Source organism: Struthio camelus, chromosome 1 (genome assembly GCF_040807025.1).
Source record: "Struthio camelus isolate bStrCam1 chromosome 1, bStrCam1.hap1, whole genome shotgun sequence".
In the NCBI taxonomy this organism is placed as follows: Eukaryota; Metazoa; Chordata; class Aves; order Struthioniformes; family Struthionidae; genus Struthio; species Struthio camelus.
The window spans coordinates 215863196-215883479 of NC_090942.1; positions in this window are offsets into that span (position 1 = coordinate 215863196).

A 20284-nucleotide genomic window follows, 5' to 3' on the forward strand; every position below is an offset into this window, starting at 1 on the left:
TTCTCATACATATTGTAAGACAGTCTATTCATATTTTCGAAGAAGTGGTGGGTTCCTGTTTGCCTTGCCTCAATCTGTGTGCGGCAAATTCCTGTTTATGAGCCACCATCTGACTTTTTGTTAATGCTTTTTACTCTCTGCGTGTGGGACCAGTGTGCCTCTTCCAGCACTAGCAAAAGAAATCTTTCTTTTTAAAAAATCTTCAAAAACTGTACTGGTAGATATAGCTTCTAGTTTTATTGATTCCTTTGTTATGCATGGAAGTCATTTACTTCTCCGCAGAGAATGATATTGGTAAAACTAATTGAAAACATGTAAAACTTTGCCAACACTTCAGGAAGCCAATACTCAGCTCAGAAGATCTCTTTCCAGGCACGTTCTTAGCTTTTAATTTCTTAGGCCTTAAAAAACCCGAAATTACTAAACTCTAAAATGATGCCAGGTCTCCACAGTCACCTTTGCTATGGGAAAAACAGAGTGACTGCTCTAACGGCACAGACGAAAGACTCTCGTACACCATGGCCTCGCTAAGACTCACCCTCGCTGGTGGGGCTCTGCCTGTCTGGATGCCCCAGGGCACAACACCACGGCAGTGCCGCAGTGGGTAGCCCACCGCTGCACTGGCTTCAACTTTTTCTCTCTGGCACGGTGGGGACATCTGAAACTCTGTTTTTTGCCTGAATTGTAAGGGAAATAGTCATGTTCGTTCCACTTGTCTTTCATATCAGTGTGACACCAATGTCTGAGATGATCATAAATTGTAAATGCCACTCAACTACTGCCTCTCAGCATCACTGTGAGGCACCTTGCGGGTGATGATGGCTCAGATGACCCCAAGCAGGACCAGAGCAATGCTGGGGAGAAAGTCGAAAGGCTTTAAAGAACTATCTCAGGGGCTGACCTCTCATTGCTCCATAGCACGCGTCTCCCCACTATCCATGTGCTGAAGAAGTGTGGGGCCTTTTTCAGAACTCGTTAAGTTTGGGTTGGCCACAGGACAGCACTGTCTAAAAGCATCTTCTTTCATCTCCGGCCAGCTAAGAAATGCCCTTATTTCCTTCTGAATGAGGCCTTTGTGACCCATGCCTTCATTACCTCCTGTTTGAACTGCTGTGATTCTCTGCTTGAATCTGAGCATGAGGACGCTACAAGTCCAACTCTAAGAACCTGAAGCAGCTTGCTTTCTCTCAAATTCAGTTCCTGAGCATCTTTAAGAAATTAAGTAAACCCTTCCTGCCAGGATCAGCTCTGTCAAAGTGTGACTCAGTCTCTGTCACTGCAAGCAACTGTTGTTTTTGTCACAGCTGCAAGGTCGTCTCTGGCTTAAAATATTTGTAGTTTATTTTTGATGAATATTCACTGTCTGAAGGCAAATGACAAAGGCATTTCATTTTCCTCCAAAACACTTCTTCATTTATACAAATCTAACCAGCCCTTCCTTTGGGACAATGTGACTTACATAAAACCGAACTTCCTAAATAAAGCTAAAAGCAGCTACTAGGAACAAGCTGAATTTCCATAGCCACTGGGAGACTACAGAAATGCCATTAAACGTAGGTATGAAGGACATTTAAGTTATTATTTTTCCTAAAGTTTCGTATTATAATTGTCACTCTTATGATAGCACCTATACAGAGCACTGTGATTGAAAAGCATTGTGCAGAGTACTTACAGTATGAGGCAATCTCCATAATAGTAAAGAGATTGCAATATTTCATAACTGAATGTCCTATGTGTAAAGTTGGATAATAAGCCTTCTTTTCATACGCCACTTGCCTTCAATGAAGAACAACGAACTAACGTGCGCAGTGCACCACACTAATGACTTTTGGTATTCCAGCTAGATCACTGGATAAATCTGCATGGGAGACCACTGGTAGACATGGACTGACTTGCTGACACTCAGAGCAGGTGGGGTGTGCTGGGAGCAGCCAGCTTTGACCCAAACGCTGAGTGACTGTGTTCACGTGGCACTGAGGTTGCTTCCCTCTGCCTTGCTGATGCAATTGAGGGAAGAAGGCAAAGAGTAAGGGGAAAAGAATTATTCTATAGATGGACAGAAGTGAAAATGAGAATGTTTGAGTGACTTTCCTAGGGTCACACAGAGACTCTGAGGCAGCAGCTGGGATGACAACAGGGCAAACTAGTGCCAAGCAACAAGGCAAACCTCTCTGACCCATGAGCAACACAGCATTGTCTTACCTGGACAATATTTTGTGCAGACAAAGCATCTTTCAGTGCTTCCCGTAACTTTTCCAAGCTCATATTTTTCTTTGTGACTTTCTTTATATTTTTCCCTATTTTAACACTAGAGCCCTGGGTGAAGTGTTAGCTACCGATGGGGAAGTTGAGTGCACGTAGAAAGAATGCAAGTGTTGGAGGAAGCAGGGCTGCCAAATAGAGCCTGTGACTGCTGCTGAGGTCTACGTTGGTGCTGACACACTGGGTTATTTCTGCTGTGATATTACCCGGATGTCTAATTAAAGACAAGGTTAAAGAACACAGCCTGAGATTTAAAGTCAGGAATACTTAGTAGTGGAGACTTCAGATTTTGCTTTAGTGGTTAAAGGATCAGTAGCTTTATAGTTCCTGCTAATCTCCACTGAGATGCATCATAAACCACCCTTTCAGGCATCATGAACAGCTAGCTTAAGGCCTCTGGAATAGTAGAGAGTATTCCTCTGCCAAGGCGAGTGCAAGGCCCTTCAAAAGCAAAAAAGGTTGCACTAATGAGAAAGTTACTCCATGTTGTTTGACTCAAAAAATTTGATAAATTATTGTTGTTTTTTTAATATAGGGAACAAAATTTTTATAGCAACAGCCAAAGATGTGCTGCATAAAGTCAGTATAACGCATAAAGTGAGGAGATAAATAATATTTTTCCATTAGACTTTATTTGGAAATCAGAAAGAAGTACAAAAACATATTTTAAATCTAGCTACTTATCCATGCCAAAGAGCATGAGTCATGTGTGATGGTATTCGTGGAGAAGCCAGCAGAGCTTGGAGAAATAGTTTGGTGTTAGGTTTCTGTTCCATATCCAGAAAGAGACAAACCGAAATGTCTAGAGGGTGAAATCTGAGAATAACAACAGTAGTCAAAATTTTCAAACCTAAATGTAATTTGATAAAGCCATTTTTGGCAGTCCAGTAAAAGATAATTTCATTGCTTGAGATTCTTCCTGCCTGCAATATCCAAAAAGTTGACAGGAATTGAAGGTGTACACCCCAGAGGAAACGGGTAGAATTCAGATTCCTAGTTGCAGAGGTCTGTATGCAAACTAGGATCTAAGCTCCTACTACAGTAAATGAGGATGTAGTCTCCAATAAAATTATGGTCACTGGAGTCTGGAAACAACTCAGTCGATTGATTAACTACTAGGAGACTCCTTTAGGGTGAGCCAAACTATGCTAAAGGCTCCATGGTCTATATTGGCTAGATCTCCCTTGACACTTGCACTAATGTGTTTTAACGTCTAACTGAGTCCCATACCAGATATCTTAGTAGATGTTAAAATAAGGACTATTTGTGAAACTGTAGTCAGGCTGTCTCAATTATGTCTAAACGGGTTGAGTGTCCCAGGTGCATCCATGTAGAGGCTAGCCCTTTGCATGCACCATTCTCTCCCCCATGCACATCTGGTTTTCACAGAAAGGAAACTGAGGTTCACAGGTTAGAAGTGAGCTCTGGAGCATAAAGTACCATGAATTAAACTCTGGAGATGAACAGCATGGTTCAGCGCAAAATGCTAGAATACTTTCTAGCTGCGCCCCCCCAGACAGTACAACCCACTCTCAAACTCGAAGATTTATCTTATCATGCCTTGCATCTACAGATAAAAGTCTCTCCTTGCTTAACACCTAAGACTGAAGTTTGGATCCTGGCCATGGGGAAACAGCGTCAGCACTTACACTGGAAGCCCTGGCTGTCTACTTTGCACTGTGTCAACATTAATGGTGTTGAAGTTCCTGACCAAAAGCATATATGGTCATGCTGTTTCCATGAAAGCTAGTCTTGGAAACCAAACATACATAAACCCACCATGCTGCTAGCCCTTGTAACTTACTTTGGCACATCTTAGAACTGATACAAGCTTCCAAATATTTTTAAGAGCTCTTCAGGTGTTGGGGTTTTTGTTTTGTTTTTGTTTTTGGTTTATCCATTTTCAAAACCTTCTTTCCACAGGCAAATTGTAGCAGAAGTCTGATCACAGGCTCTTGTTACATTGACCAACAAAACTCGGGAGGGTGACACTGCAAATCAAGGGTTTGTCACATTCATAAAGCTCCTTGCAATATCTAATCTATGTAACAAAGGACAAAAAGGGAGAGAAAATCAGCCCCCAAGTCCTCAGAGTTAAATGCCCGAATGGGTGAGGAATGCTGCTGGAGGGGGAGGCGTGTGCTTGTAGTCCAACAGGCCAAGATACGGTAGCTGTGCTGAACCAAGTTGTTCTGACCACAAAAAAACATCCAAAGCACTGGGCTTTCCTCTCACTGTAAAAGACATCAAAGAGAAGTATGTAAAAATAACAAGTGGGTTCAACAGAGCATACCCAGATAAAGTGATCAAAAGGGAAAGAAAGAAGGGCCTGGGTGGACGACAGGCAATCAGAGCTCCTTGACTCTCTTTTTAGCTTGGCCATTGCTGGGAGCCAGGAGCCAGAGCTGGATAAGTGTTGAGCACCGTGAGTGCAAACCCAGCTCATGTCCAGAGACCACTGCTGCCACAGGAGTAAATCTGTGTCATTCTACTGACTTCATGGGATTAAGTCCATTTTTCCTAGGCAATTTGTGCCCCATTGTACAGCCACGCAGAGCTGTACATGATCCCCCAGAAGTGACATGTAAACGGACAGATTAAAGCTCACCAATGTTTTCTTGGGAGGGATGGGCCTCAACAAATGTACTGTCCATTTTTATAACCCTGCCCCCAGACCAAGATTAAGAAAACAAACACGCCAATCACCAAGGGTCGCGTTGCCAAGTAAGGCAATTGAAGCTAATGATATAAATACATTTTGAACAAGCGGTCTTTATCAAGAGAGGAAGCATTAAGAGCTACAGTGACCAAGCAACACAGGAGAAAGGATAAAGAGGGACTGAGATAAGGCTAATGAAGAATGACAAATAGAGCCAAGTGTCTTTTTCCTGTTAAAAAAATTCCTCCTGTCCTTATCTAACTTGAGGACAGAGAGGGGAGTTTCCACAGCCAAAGAAATTGCACTAAGTGGGCTCCAGTAGCGAGAGGAAATAGCATGGAGGAAGAAAATGAATCAGTGTCACAGAAACCCAAAGTCACTCGCAGGGAAAGGTCTGGCCATGGGTCCGCACGCACTGGACACACTGCAGACGGTAACCCCAGACTGTTCACCCTGAGATGCAGCATTGCTCTCGCTGCACGGTCAGTCCAGGGTGCAGGTGGGGCACCGAGGGCATGACTCCTTCTGCTCTGCTTGAGGTCATTAAAGCCATCTGATGCAGGTTCAGCCCTGAGAAAACACATTTCATGCGCCAGATTTGTTGCTTTGTTATTGCAGGAAAGTTCCAAGGAGGATAAATTGAAACGATTAATTAAAGAGCAAAAACAGGGCAATATCTTCTGGCTAACATCCACTATTACACTTGTAGCAAGAATTATCTTTTAATTTCTCCATGGTATGTTTTTAAATTCTAATAATTGAACTCACTACCGTCATTTGCTAGTAATATATCCCTGGCTGTCACCTGACCTGAACCTCTTCACCGATAACGGACTTTCTCATGGGTGGAAAATGCCAAACGCTTAGCAGCAGTGCTGGGATACCAGGAAGAGCCTGACCTCGTAACTGGCTTACTCAAGCAGAGCTGAAGCCAGTGGAAAGAATCCAAATTACTTTCGAGGACACTGGCTCAGGACTGCTGGGATTTCAGGCCACAAGGACAGGGCTAGAAGGCATAAGGACAGAGCAGGCGTGAGGGTCAGAGAGGGATTTATGTGATTCCACTCACCGCCTGTTGCAAAGTCATCCTGCGCAGTGGCACCTGCCTGCCTCCCCACTGGCTTGCAAACAAGCGAGCTTTCGCAAAGCGATATCACCAATAGCCCTTATTTTCCCTGACCAGCCTCACCACTCTGGACCCATGTTAGAAGTGACCTTGTTTCCAGTCCTGTCCCAGCCCCATCTCCTCGCTGGGCTCCCTGGATGGAACCTGCCTTATGTGGTGGCCATAAGGTTGTAGATGGGGCCAGTCGCTACTCGGGTGATGCAGGACTGCACCTTGCCAGGACGGCACTGGCTCCTGGCTCATCCTCCCTTGTGGAGCTCCTGCTGCTGCTGGACAGGGAGTTGAATATCATATTTTCCACCAGGCCACACATGGGGACCCTGGAGTAACTAATGATGCTCTTGCAAGCCTCCCAAGTGCTTTCCACATACCACTGCATCGAATCGCCCGGCGCTGGGGAGTGCTGCAGTCCTGCAAGCAAGGTAGCCAGGGCTCTCCTCTCCCTGCTGCCACTTGAATCGGGACACTTGGCCTTCACGGGGACCTTGAAGGTATACAGTGTTCTCTAGGTGAAGAGGGATTAAGTTTCTAGGCCAGCCCACTCAATACTTTGTGGAATTTGAAATTTAGAAGAAAGGGGTTAAATGAAAGCTTAACTTTTCATTTAGATAAGATCAGTTTAAAGATCCAGTGTTATGTCATGGAAAGTCGTACATTGCATGCGAGTTAAAAAAAAATAAACAGCTGCAAATGCACATATCCATATACTTTCACAGCTTCCTCTAGCTCAGCTCTGAGGCAAAAGGACCTGTGCATTATTATCATTCAGTCTTAAAGAAAAATTTGGGAACTTTGGATGTGCCATTTGTAGCCTAATTTATCCAGCAATAAGGGAAGGTTCTAATAGCCCTTATTATTTCTCAGAATTGCTGTCAGTCTTAAAAAAATTAGTGAACAACACAGACTGATGCTCTGTTCGTACAATGCACAGGATGATCACCATCTGAAAAGCACAGCTGAATAGCAAAGCATTATTAATGATAACTATTGTGTTTAGAAAAGGCTGAAACATTTTGAGAGAAAGAGCCAGTGGCAATAAGAAATAGGTGGGAAACTCCTAGTAGCTGTTCTTCACAACTGAAAGATTTATAACCTTTCAGAGAAGATGGAGAAGGATTTCCTAGCTCTTACTTGCAGGCGATGAAATGCGTTGCATTGAAAAGTGATAGTTGCTGAGAATTTCTGAGTGAAACATTCCACGTGGCATCCTTTGTGTCCCCACATGGAGCCTCTGTTGGCCTACAAAAGCTAGTCCTTCTCATAGCTTTTATCACATGCAGATACAAATGTTCATTGCAACTTAATTTCATCAGCATGTACGTGTATGTGAGTTGACACAGTTTCAAAGCAGCTCATTCCTTACAAACTAAGATGGGCAGTGCAGGCAGGCCTGTTTTACTGCAGAACTACCGCATCACTCAGGATAGCTGCTGATATTTTATTCCAACAGCTTTTTAAGTATTCTTAAGTATTCTTAAGTAATTTAATTTTGTGTCTTAATAAAAAAGGCAGATGTAGGCTGCTGTGCAGCAATTCGCTGCATGAAATACACTCTGAACTCCAGACAAACATGTTTTAATAGACTTCCCTCACATACCATTTAAGAAGAAGATTTTCAGACGCACGGATGCTATCCAGCTACCACCACTCTGCTGCCAGCTGCTTCACAGACCCTTTCTGCACTAAAAATAAACTATAAAAAATGACAGCACAACAAAAACATGGCCAAAGTGATAGCATTTTGTAAAAGTACCATCTGCTCATTTAAAAGCCACAAGCATTTAATAACCTGCAGTACTCTTGTTTTTCAGGCTTTTTACTATTCTGAAATATTTGCAGGACAAAGGTCCCAGAAGTCCCAGGCGAGATGAGCAAGTCAGTGCTGCAAAGGAGACACAGAAGTAAGTAGCTGATGGACGAGATCAGCAAAGAGCATGGAAGCATCACTCCATCATGGCACATGTGGTCCTCATCCCGAACTGCTCCCTTGCTCAGGACAACCCCCTGCCTTCCTAACCGTCCTCCATAAAGAGAAGAAAGGGATGTAGCTTAAAATCCATGCAAAGAGTTTGGAAAATAACTCGTATCACTCCACGCTATGCAAGGGTTTCAATGTAAAGACAGCACAGGGACCCAATAGATGCAAGCATGTGGAAGCGCTTCTTTGTAGACGTGAAGGTTTTATGGAAGCTAAACCAGGCTTATTACTGAATTTCTTTTTGGATGCTGTAAATTACTAAAGAGGTCCAGATTTCAAAATCTGGCCTGGATTTCAACCTCCCAGAGTGCTGGGCTGATTGATTTCATAGTTCAATTGCTGTCAAGGAGCCAGCTGCAAAACTGGCATGTGGTTCCAGCTTTGGATTTTGATTATTTTTGGATCGAGAGTCGGGTGTGTCTGGAGCTGGGATTGTACATTATGTCTATTAAGTAACAGTTTGTAAAAACTCAGTCCAGAAAGAGTGAGTGCATTCCAAGGGGCACAGACTATTTTCAAACAAAACTGTTTTTTACGTCTCAGGTTCCCATCTTCTGCAGGGTAGGAGGTGCTGTAGCATGCAACAGTGTGCTTACAAAGAGGGTTTACAACCTGAAAACCAAACCCAGCTCTAGCACAGGCAATAGAGCAAAGAGCAGCAGTGTCTGGATCCACTGCAACAGCACCAGAGCCCTGGGCACGGCTGCTCGAGGCTGGCTCACGGTGGGGCAATCACTGCGCTCGCAAGAAGGCAACAGTTGCTGTTCTCATCCCTTCCAGGCTCCCTCCTGCCAGCAGCAAACCCAAACTGCATCCTATTCCCAGCCCTTTTCCGGCACACCCCATATGGAAAGAAACATCAGCTTTTTTCCCTGCCTGTTCCCCGAGTTGTCCTCATCTGGTAGTGTGGAGGAGAGTTGCTCTGTGGCTGGGTGATAGGAACAGGGTGAGGGTGATACGTAGCGTCTGCGAGGAGGCTGGGGGACAGGAGACAGCCCATGCACATGGCTTCCCCCACAAGCTTTTGCAGCCCCTGAAAGCCCCACTGATTTTTCACAGCCCCTTAACGCCCTCTGAGTCCTCTCCTTCCCAGGCCACCCTGCAAAACCTGACCCATCACCAGAAATATCAGTCTGGGCACCCCAAAGAGGCAGACAGGCCTCCCAGCTGGCTGCTTCACATGCTCGGTCAGCAAAAAGGACCATAGGATCACGAACCTCTCCATACAATCCTGCATAGCCTGGCAGGGCATGTGAGAGAAGACTTGTTAGTTGGTGCTTCCAATCTTGGTACAAATGTCCAAACGTTAAAGTGCCAATGCAATGAAGAAAAGGCTACCTACCTCAGAGCCAGCAGGGAAATCTGCACAGACGCCCGTGTGCCCTGAGATGGCAGCAAGGCTCAGAGATAAGCAGCAACACCAGGGCAGCAGCTCAAACAGGGAGGCAGAACTTGGAAAGGAGAGCAAAGCTCCTTTCCCACTGCATTGGAGAAGTCACCTGCCAGCCTGGCTCCAAAAGCCTCTGCTCCCTGCTTTAACGTGGGACTTCCCTCCTTAACACCTTCTCAGCAAAACAAATCCCACAGCAATGAGCTCTGGATGCAAATGATGGAGACTGGAACAGGGCACATGGGAAATCTGGTGCCCTTCCAGGCTCGATGCCTCTTCAGCTAAGCGACAGGCAGGTGAGGGGAATAACAGATCTGTGAGCCTTAGCTGAGCAAGAAGAAAGCTGTTCTGTGATCAAAGCGATGAGAAAATACCCACATGGCACTTATTTATCTCTAAGTTTATCTGTCTTAAGGTTCTGCCGAAAGTGTTGATCTGTGGTCATTCTTCTTGACTGGCCGTGTCATTTTCTGCCACTTCACATATCCAGAGTTCTTGAAAATACATTCACTTAAAATGAACTAATCCTCACGCTAACCCAGTGAGTCAGTGTGGGGGAGTATCCCATAAAACGGCTCATGACCATTTTGAGGGTAATTCATGGACACTACTCCAAGCACAGCAAGAGTGGCTGTTTTGTGCATTCTCTGAATATTCAATAAAATGAATATTTGGGGTTTGCCTTTGTACCTGTGGCTCCTTCATATCATGTGTGCCATTCAAAGAGCAAAAGACACAAATTAGTAAATGGTAGTTTCCCAGAGGAGGGTCACAGAGGCACAGACTAGACAGCAACTTCTCCCATCATAACCCAGGAGTAAGAAACCCGAGTCTCCTGTCTTACAAAGCTGTGTGTTAATCATCTGTTCCTGCACTCTCTTACTATTAATGAAGTCAGTGTGTCTAATCAAACTTGATTTGAAAGAATTGTGATACATTTCTTACCCTAAGTGATTGTTAGAGTTAAGTAGCCTTTTAAAATTTGAGCTCCTTGAAATACCAATACATACAAATGTTACTCAGTAAAGAATACTCTTTTAAAATCATTTACTCTATTAATTACAACATGATTTGCCTCCTCTCCCAGGTGCTATAAAGTGCCAACAGAACTATAGGAAAGTGAACTGCTTTTTAAGTCTGGATTGCAAACCATCAACACAGCTGCAAATTCATTTCTAGTTGCAGATTCTTTCTGGTTAATGAAGTTAGAGCCAGAAGAAATCTAGCTTGGCTTTGATGTTTTAAATAGTTTACACGCTTGACTGTTGGAAGGGGAAAAAAATTATCTTTTATTTGTACTTTGGGCAAATTAATTTTTGAAATGGCTGAAAGGCACACAATGAACCTTGTACTATCATGCTCATAGAGCTACTTTTGAGATTGAAGCTAAACATGAAAACTTCTTGGATGGAAGCCTGAAGTGCTACCCAGGGAATAATTCTGCAACAGCAGAGGGATGAACTAGATGATGAAATAAATCTTTTTTGCCATTACTATCTGTGATTCTAAAGTTATTAGAGTGCTACTAAGGACATGACAGCAGAAAAGATGTGTAAGAAAAAAAGCAAAAACCCAGCAGCTTAAATAGCCAAATGGACTGCCAGGTCTGCTGATACACTGTGCAATTCAAGCAACGTAATAATTTTATGAATTTTTAGAATTCCCCTAAACCACTGCAAAAAGGATAGAATAACCAAATGACAGACCACAAAGAGGGAAAGATCTTAGGTGCTGCCATCCAGTGAATGTCGAGGTAGGAAGCAGGAGCAACAGTGATGATGGAAACCAAATCTCCTGCCTAGAGAACAAAATCATGTTTGTGAAGGACAGGACCTGTTTAGTTTGCTTGCTCTAGTTCATGTGGTATTTCAGTGACCAGACCAGGTGAACTCCTTCAAAAGGATAGAAGTTACCCGTCTGCTGGAAAGAACTGAGTATCTCCAGACGGCAAGAGAGAGTGTCACAATTCAGAGCTGGGGTCCTGCAGCTCCCACGGGGAAAACTGAGATAACTGAGAGGAGCAGGAGCAAAGTGCTAGGCCTCAGAAAGGAGGGAAGGAAAACACTAACTGCAGGACTCTGTGCAGTTTCCTACAGCTCAGAAAATCCCTGAGTTAGCTGAAAGCTTGCTTCCCTACCTGCCATTGGGACCCAGCAGAGATGAAATGGCTTTTTTTTAATTGTCTGATGTTCATGCTCTAGTAAAACTTGCATTCAAAGGCCCTTTTGGCCCTTTTGGTGAACTTACAGTGAAACAGTTTTGGCTGGCTCAGAAGCCCAACACGCTGGCTCTGGTTGCCTCAAGATCCTCCCCTCAGCATCCCACCACAGTACCTTTGTGTCATCTTCCTTCCTTATGATAGGCCAGGTAATCAGCAAGACTCAGTGATTCAGAGATAAGAAGAGGAGAATTCCAGGCAATAGTGAAGAATGAATGAGAAGGAACTTCTCAGGGATGAAAGTTGTGACAAAGGCAGATGTGAAGACAAGTGGAGAAAATTGGTTGAAGAGGGAGTGACCAAGAGAGCATGTGGAGCCTGTGCTCAGAACTCGAGAGGAGGAAACGCATAGAAAGGCGTGAAAAACAGGTAAGTGACCTTTGAGGGTCTTAAATGGGAAGGTGGCAACTGTGGAATTGAATAATGTCGTATTGCCCCACTTCCCGGGAAAAGAGTTATCCAGACCTTGTAGGCTTTCTCAAGCTGAGAGCTGAAAAAAAAAAAAACTTGCCTCCATATTTCCCCCAAATAGTTTTGCAATCCTGCGAAGAACAACCATGAGCAACCTTGCATATGATTTGAGTTTTTTGAAGGTGTGCGGGGAAATTCTCCACTCACAATACAGCATCAAACCTTGCTCAGCTACTGTTCTACCCTGCAACTCGTCTTCAGCGTGGGGTCTTCAGAGAACTTTAAAGCAGTATAGTTTGCATGGTCCCCGGTCTGGAAGGTCTGTATGACACTCCGACAGCATGTGCACAACCTTTGTAAGGAGGAGAAGATGAGAAGAAACAGGGAAACCTCATGCTGCGAGCTCCCGAGACAAGCAGAATATACGGCAGCATTGAGATTTGTACTATAATGTCTTACATGGGTTTGGTAAGATCACACATAAAGGGGGAAAATAGTACCTCAGTGCTGCAGAATGCAGCTGAGAGGAAGCAATTAGACAGGCGTGACGGAGATCTTTACTGCAAAATTTCCAGGTATCTGGGATAGAGGCACGCACCTAAAAATCATGCCAGAAAAACAGGAAATCCTCTTTGAAGGTCATAGCCATTTTCCTGTTCCTGAACCAGTACAAAGAGATTTGGTGGAAGTAGGCATGTCTTCTGGTGAATACGGTCATTTCTGTTTGATGTGGTCAGAACATCAGAGCAACACAAGATGTGGAATTAGCTATGACGCAATTTTCCTGACTCCAGGATGGTTGAGGGAGGATGACGCAGTGCCCAGGGTGATGTTGCCAGCACAAAGCAAACATCCCTTGCAGAGTGAGGAAGGGAAGGTTTTGAAAGTGAGAATGCAAAGTGAACTTAAAAAATATAATGGAAAGGTACAAAGCCCTGTAAATATCTAGCCTAGCCAGGCAGGGACAATTTCAATTGCAATTTTTTTCAGTACTCCATTTAGCTATAGTTTCCTTAAGGTGTTGTGCCTGTGGCACATCAGTGGGTTGAGCAAGAGGAGTGACTGTCCTAGGGCCCATCCCAGGGCTGGCTGGTGATTAGGGAAAGACTGGCTTGCATTTTTCTTTGAGGACTTCCCAGTCAAATGTCAATGGCTTTCATTGGATCCCAGGAAACAAGAACAATTCATAAAGATGGGCAAAATCACTCAAGATGTGCCATAGAGCACATATGACTCAAATCCTTTTGAGTTTTAAAAGGAAAGGACGTATGTTTCAGGCTGACCTTGTTAATCTATCTATAGCACTTTGACGTTGCTGTAACAGTGTGCGAGTACCTTCCAGATCTAAGAGTTTTAGCTGCTAGCTACCTTTCCAAAACAGGAAAGTTCTGTTCTCCTTTATTTCCACAGTGTGAGTGGGCTCAGCTCCTTTTAGAGACAATAGAGAGAAACAAAATGTTATTGAGTGATTCATCTAACCTGTTTTAAACATCAGCTTTAGGGTAGCTTGGATCGTGACCTGCAACATAGCTTCTTCTCTCCACTGACTGTAAAGAAGTGTTTATCATGTCTTAGATATCTGCATTTACTCACTCAGAGAAACTAAAGCCCAGAGTCTAATTACCTTTATTTTACTGGGGTCTGATATTTAAACATCTTCCAAATCTGTGTATGGTTACACAAACTGGGGAAGTAAATCCAGGCCTAATTCCAGGCTAACCTCTGACTGCTGGATAATTCTTCCTTCTGGATCTAGTACAAAACCAGCAATGGTTTCTTTTCAGCTTCCCTTTCAATTACAACAAAATTCTCTGAAGAGGCTGATATGTTTTGAGTTCTCCTGTTCAGTGGAGCATAAACTTCATCAGAAATTGAAACCTCAATATTTCTTCCATATTAAAATTCTTACTCAGCATCAACTTGCTTGCTTGATCATTTGAAACTCTAATTTGTCTCCAATTTGCACACCACATAAAGTCTATCTAAATTGACATCTTCCTGGATAACTTTGAGAATATTTACATCTGAATCGTGACAGTTCTTCTCATCCTTGCTTTTCCTTTGAGCTGTTTTAGAGCTGTTGCCCTCTCCTGTTTCAGGTCCTCTCTTCCCTAATTCCCATCAGCCCTCAACTACAAGTCTCAGAACTCACTGATTCTTCCCGTTATTGAGGTTACCTGACACTTTACTTTATAAAATCCTGCCTAAACACCCCAAGATCTTTGCAAATTTAAGCTGTACAGGCTCTCCTGATATTCAGCCTTCAGCTGACATGTTCACGGAACCTTCACTCACAATTGCCTAACCATTCCTGGGATGAACCAAGGAGAGGAAAGAAATTGTTGCACAGGTTAAAAAAAAATACTGACCTTTTGGTTAAAAAGAGGATGCTCTAATCCTGTTGCATTTGGAAGAGGAGCTTATCTTTTAATAGGCCAGGTGATTTTGCAGCTGTTGTATTTCTCTTCTTATTTTCTAAAAATCTGCCCATTTCTGACCAGTCTCTAAGATCTCAAAAAAAAAAAAATGCATATATACTGTACAGATACTTCTTCAGTGCAAATAGCTACAGTCTTTGAAGAGTCCATCCTTACTGCGCCTGTTCAAATCTTTCACTTTTTTCCCGCATGTGCTCAAACCATTCATACTCATGGGAGTGTGGCGCTAACTAGGGCCTGATGCTAACCAGACTGCAAAGGCATTGAATCCACCAGATAGCTGAGACTGCTCCAGTTGAAGGTAAGGGGACGAACATGAACTTTCCTAAGGACAAGGAATTGTGACTGGTGCTGGGACCAGGGGTTGGTACTCTGTATCTTCTCTGCTCCGGGTGACTACCTATTGCAGGTGCTCCCAGGAGCACCAAGAAAAAAAGCATTCTGATTTCAACATGGAAATGTTTAAATGGGAGTGGGCACAGAGGAAGGACTAGGGGGCAACTAGAAATTTGGGATTAGAAAGGAGTAGAAGATCACAGAATCACAGAATCACAGAATGGTTTAGGTTAAGATAAGACAGGGAAGTTGAGGAAGATGTAAAATTTACTGTGACTGTAACTTGTGGGGCTTGGTTTGGGATGGGTAGCCAAAGATATTGACTTGGAATCATTGTGAAGGTGATATAGGCTGAAAAAGGGAATCCATGCCGAGAATAAAGCCTCTTCTCTTCTCCTAACACTGTGAGATGACAAGCCTGCTCAGATTATTGGTGACAGAAACCACCCAGGGGTGATAGGATGAGGCTGAAAGGAGAGGGGAAAGCCAGAAAAGAAGTGATTAGCTGTGGAAGGAGTCGGGGACTGGGCCAAGAAGCCTGGTAACTAAGACTGTGAGCAAAAAAAGTTTTGTACTCATCATGGTCTCGAAGGAACTTGGAGCTTGAATTGATTGCTTCACAAAGACAGGGGAGGAATATCTCCCACTTAAGTAGAGCAGGCATGGAAAAGGGTTCCAGGGTTCCAGGATTCGCAGAAACTCTGTGTACTGTGACCTCATGATTTCCAGCTTTAATGCTGCCTTTTTCTGACTGGATCGGCTTTTCACTGGTTTATAGGTCAGCCCTTACTATGGGAGCCAGGCTGTCTCCAGACAGAGGTCAACTCTCCCCAGCCTCCTGGTCTAGGAATTTTATAGATACCTCTTGATTTTGACCTTCCTGGAAAAAGCTCTTGACATCTAAAGCGTTATTGGTCAAAGGAAAGGGCTGAATCTCACGCACCCCTCTGCGGGTGGACATGGTCTTGCAGCTGGACCTCACAAGACATAAATCCCATACATTTTAAGACACATGATTCATGTTTTTACCTTGCTGGTACCCAGACTTCACAGCAGCTGGTGGCTATTGCCATTTTTGGTATAAAGACAGCCTTTGGGCTTGACTTTGTGTTTGGCACAAAATTATGATTTTGTTTATGAAAAGGTCATCATTTCCTTCTTCATGAGAATGGATTGAATCCAAACATATTCTTATCTTCCTTCCCTTCTTAGGCTGGGCTGGCTCATGCCCATCAGTATTTGAAGAGTTGTTCAACACTCCAAAAGAAGTGGAGCCAGCTTTGTTTCCAAGCTCCCATTACTCATCTTCTTTATCACTTAGCTAAAAGCTTTAACAGATCTGTTTTTTTAGATCATTTGAGGTTGGAGGCTATGAAGAACTTCAAAGGTTTTTAATAGCAGTTTTGTCACTGATCTTTCAAAAGGACCATCTAGTTTGATTAAAAGTAAACCTTGCTCACAACACTTCATGAAACTTTGCTGATGTATTTTTACTGAATCATAATTAGACCTGAGGAGAGGGGGAAATCCCGATGACTAAACAGGACATGAGGGAAGGATGGAGCATGTCTCCAACCCATATTACCGAGGTACTCATTAACTCTCTGATAACCAGTTTAGACAACACAGGGTAAAATGTCTTCAGCACCAGATGGTACTGGTGAGGAAGAAAGAGGAGTGGAGCAGACAAAAAACTTAGCAGGAAAATATAAAGAGGAATTTCTGCTCACTAGGGCAGAGATTGGTATCTGAGAGCCTTAAGTTTAACCACTCCTTCATTGTCAGGAAATGTCTGAGAAACATAAGGACAAAGAAAACTTATCCCTGGTTAGAGGGCTGGCCCATCCTAAAAAACCCAACTAACTAGTGATAACAGTTGCTGTCTTAGCTCGAGTGACAGAGTGTCTGTGGTGTAAAACCATAATCCAGGTGTGCTGCTGACCTACGCAGGTACCAGCTTGACCACTGTAGAAGAGTTTCAGGTTGCAAAATCCCAACAATGCTAAGTTCAGAAATGCAAGTATTCTCTTTGTCCACACAGTTTTGATTCAAGGTTGATGAATGTAGGGTAAAACTTCTTAAACTTCTTAATTACACAGTTACATATATTTTCTTGAATATGTCCCAGAGCATTACAACATAGCCTCATTCATTCTTTGCCAAAAGAATATGTCATAATTTTTTTTTTTAATAAACAAAATGCAAAATAAGGCAGTGGTAGTGTGAAAAGTTTTCTTTAGAAATAGTCTGTTACCTTTAGTGATATCTTTCCAGTTGCATGAAAGTGAGCGATCATAAAGAGGACAGTATTTTTATAAACTTAATGAAAAGTCTCTCTCTGAATAATGGAGAAGAATTTTATTGATGAGGACCCTATATAGACTTTCATATACTCATTGTGTAGCTAGACAGATATTTTTGAAATGCCTCTCCTGATGAGATATCAGGTCTCTTATTAATCTTGCCTATCATTTTTACTGAAAGTCGAACAAATTGTGTATAGTATATAAAGACCTCCAAAGGCAAATAGCACAAAAATCCCAAAGATCAAAGCAAGTCATGTTTTCTCTTTTACCTGCGTTTTAATACAACATATTCTGCCTTGGTAGGAACACCTAGCAGACACATATGCAGTACCTAGATTTGCATCCAAAACATGTGCAGTGGCTGGATTTTGTAGCCTCCCTCAAGGGCAGTTTGCCATCATATTGCATAGGGATTGTTAATTATGCAAGTGCAGAGGACATGCTCAACCTTGTATGGGACACAGAACTTGCAGTGAGAGAGGGAAAGTGCATAGACTGCAGTCTGGGAAACTTGCTGAACCCCTCAAGGGCACAACAGGGTGAGCTGTGAAGAGGACACGTTGCCTACCTGGCCACTGGTAATAGAGAGATGTTGCTCTCTCTATTACTAAGCAGCTTAGCTAGAATCTTATACTGCTAAAATGTTGTCCATTTCTAGGGAACATGCTTATAACTCCGAAAAAAATTGTATTGTGTCAACCATTTTCCCAGGCAATCTCTGTGATCAGTTCCACAGTGCCTTCCTTTCTCTCTGCAGACAGACAATGTCTGTCTGTTTGTCCCACCCCTGTCATGCCATCCTCCCAGAGTACTTCTGGATGTTCATCTTCACTGCAGTTACAGCAAGGGTAACACTAATGGCATATTTCCCTTAGGATAACATTAATAGGATGCGATAGCTTAAAAATGACCCAGACACCACAAGCAGATGTCAATTAAGTGAGCAACACTAGTTTGAGGCATCTAAGAAGTACACAGAAGTTGCAGTCTTTAATTTAAAGGGTATAGTGGCAACAATACTTGGTTTCCTGTGAAGAGCTGTGAGACCTGCAGCCATCGCATGTATTAAATTTAGAGAGATCATGCCTAAGAGGGTTCAGTCTTGTAGCCTGTTTCCATTGCACCTTCAGTCTATAGATCTGTGACAAAAACAAACATGCATTGCTGGGGTGCAGGTTCCTGTGGCTTCTTCCTACACAGCCAGGATCAGTGGGGAAAACAGTGCACATGGAAGCAGGCCACTAGAGCGATGGGGCCAGTGTTTGGTACAAACATAAGGAAAACTCTTGCTGCGCCTTAGCCCGGAAACTGCAGCTTTCCCTGTGTCACAACTCTCTACACAGGGAAGATGTTGTTATAGAAATTTGGGAGCTGCTGACAACAGAGATGAGCAAAAGAAAAGCCAGATGAGTCAACAGAGAGATATGGCAGCACCTTAGTCAAACCTACGTGTGGCATTCCCAACGGGACCTGTTGCAGCAAGGACACAGGGATGCTCCTGCTCCCGATGGTGGGAAAGCAGAGATCCTGGCCGCCCCCACTCGTGCTGGCTGTCTGCACGCACAGGTGGTGGCACTGGGTGGCCAGGTAGAGGGGAAGAAGTGGCGGGCCAGGCTTTGCCGTGTCCGCTCATGGCAGCCAACCAGGATCATACCACTGAGGTAGATGTGCCGTGGCCCCGGAAACGTCGGGGCTGTGGCACAGAAGAGCAATTCAGAAGGCAGTGCAGCTTGCATCGGCAGCATCTCTGAAGGAGCTGGGGTCTCCCAGCTCCAGCGTTTGTCACTTTGATTAGTGATTTCACTCTTGCGTTCAAATATGCAAAATATTTCATATCCCAAACAAAGGATTTCTACTAAAGCCCTCCATAAACTCACTTCACAAGCTGTTACTGTAATTTCTCCAGACTGCAAGAGCCAAAGCTGGGAGGACAGAGAGGGCAACACTACTTTTTATGGGGGAAAAGAAAAGATACTTGTATTTCCAGATGTCATACAACCCTTTCAAATGTAGGGAAAGATGCTATGACAGCAGATTTTATAACCCTTGGCTTCAGAATCACATCAAAATTATGTTTTATCTGAGATCAAAAGAATGAGCTTTTTTATCAGCATGATGATGTTAAGATCTTTTATCTGCCCAGATTAATAACAATGTAAATCAGGCAGCTACAGAGCTCAAAATATCACTGTTCTGTCCTCAGGTTTTATCTGTAGTTTACTAGCCTCTAAACTATTAACTGTATGAAGGAAGAGAATGAATACGGTGTTTATGTATGTTCTGGATTAGAGCTTAATAAAAATGAATGTATACAACTTTTAAAGTTGGAATTCAAGATAATTTTGAGGTTTTGTCTCATAAGACTCAAAATGATTTTGGTAATGTTACTCTAAAATCTTTGCCGTGAACCTGAAATCTGAATTGAAGTATTTATTTCTCACGAACATTAAAATGAAGATGCAAGTGAGAGCAATAGATGCATAAGCCATCTATTTTGCACATAATTTACTGCAGATTCTTAGCATTGCTGAAGCAATGATCTCACTATTAGTAATTGGTTTGGGTGGACCTCATTTAATTGGATTTCAGCAAAGCAATTGAGATGGTGCCATATAGGGAATTATTAGTAAAAGGGTCTGGCTGAAGCAGAGACAAAAGGTGCTGAAAGAGGAAGAATGAGGGTAGAAGGAGTTTATAAGTACAGTCCCTCAGGCATCATTCTTAGTCTTAACTAAATACATTTACTGGTAACATTTGCACAAGATGAAGAAGCATATCAATAAAATTTGCTGATGAGACAAAGCTGGGAGGCATCTTGGCTGTGAGGGAGGAGTAGAATATCTTACAGGAAGAATGGTGGGAGCCAACTATTGAAGAAAAACCCTAAAGATATTTCATTGCCCAAACCACAAGATCAGGCACTTCGAAGGGGAGCGTGTTTCGCGAATGGCCTTTGGTGGAAATGAGAGCCAGGAGGTCTGTTGTTACAATGAGGATTAGTAAGTGTGAATTGCTCATGTGGGTGTCTGCCCAGGCCCTCCACTGTCTCTGCAATACCTGCAAGAGTGGGTCCAGTTAAGGCATTTAAGCTCATTTGAAGTAACCTTTATTTCAGGGAAAATATGTTTCAAAGCTATCCACGTATTCGAAACGTTCCCAC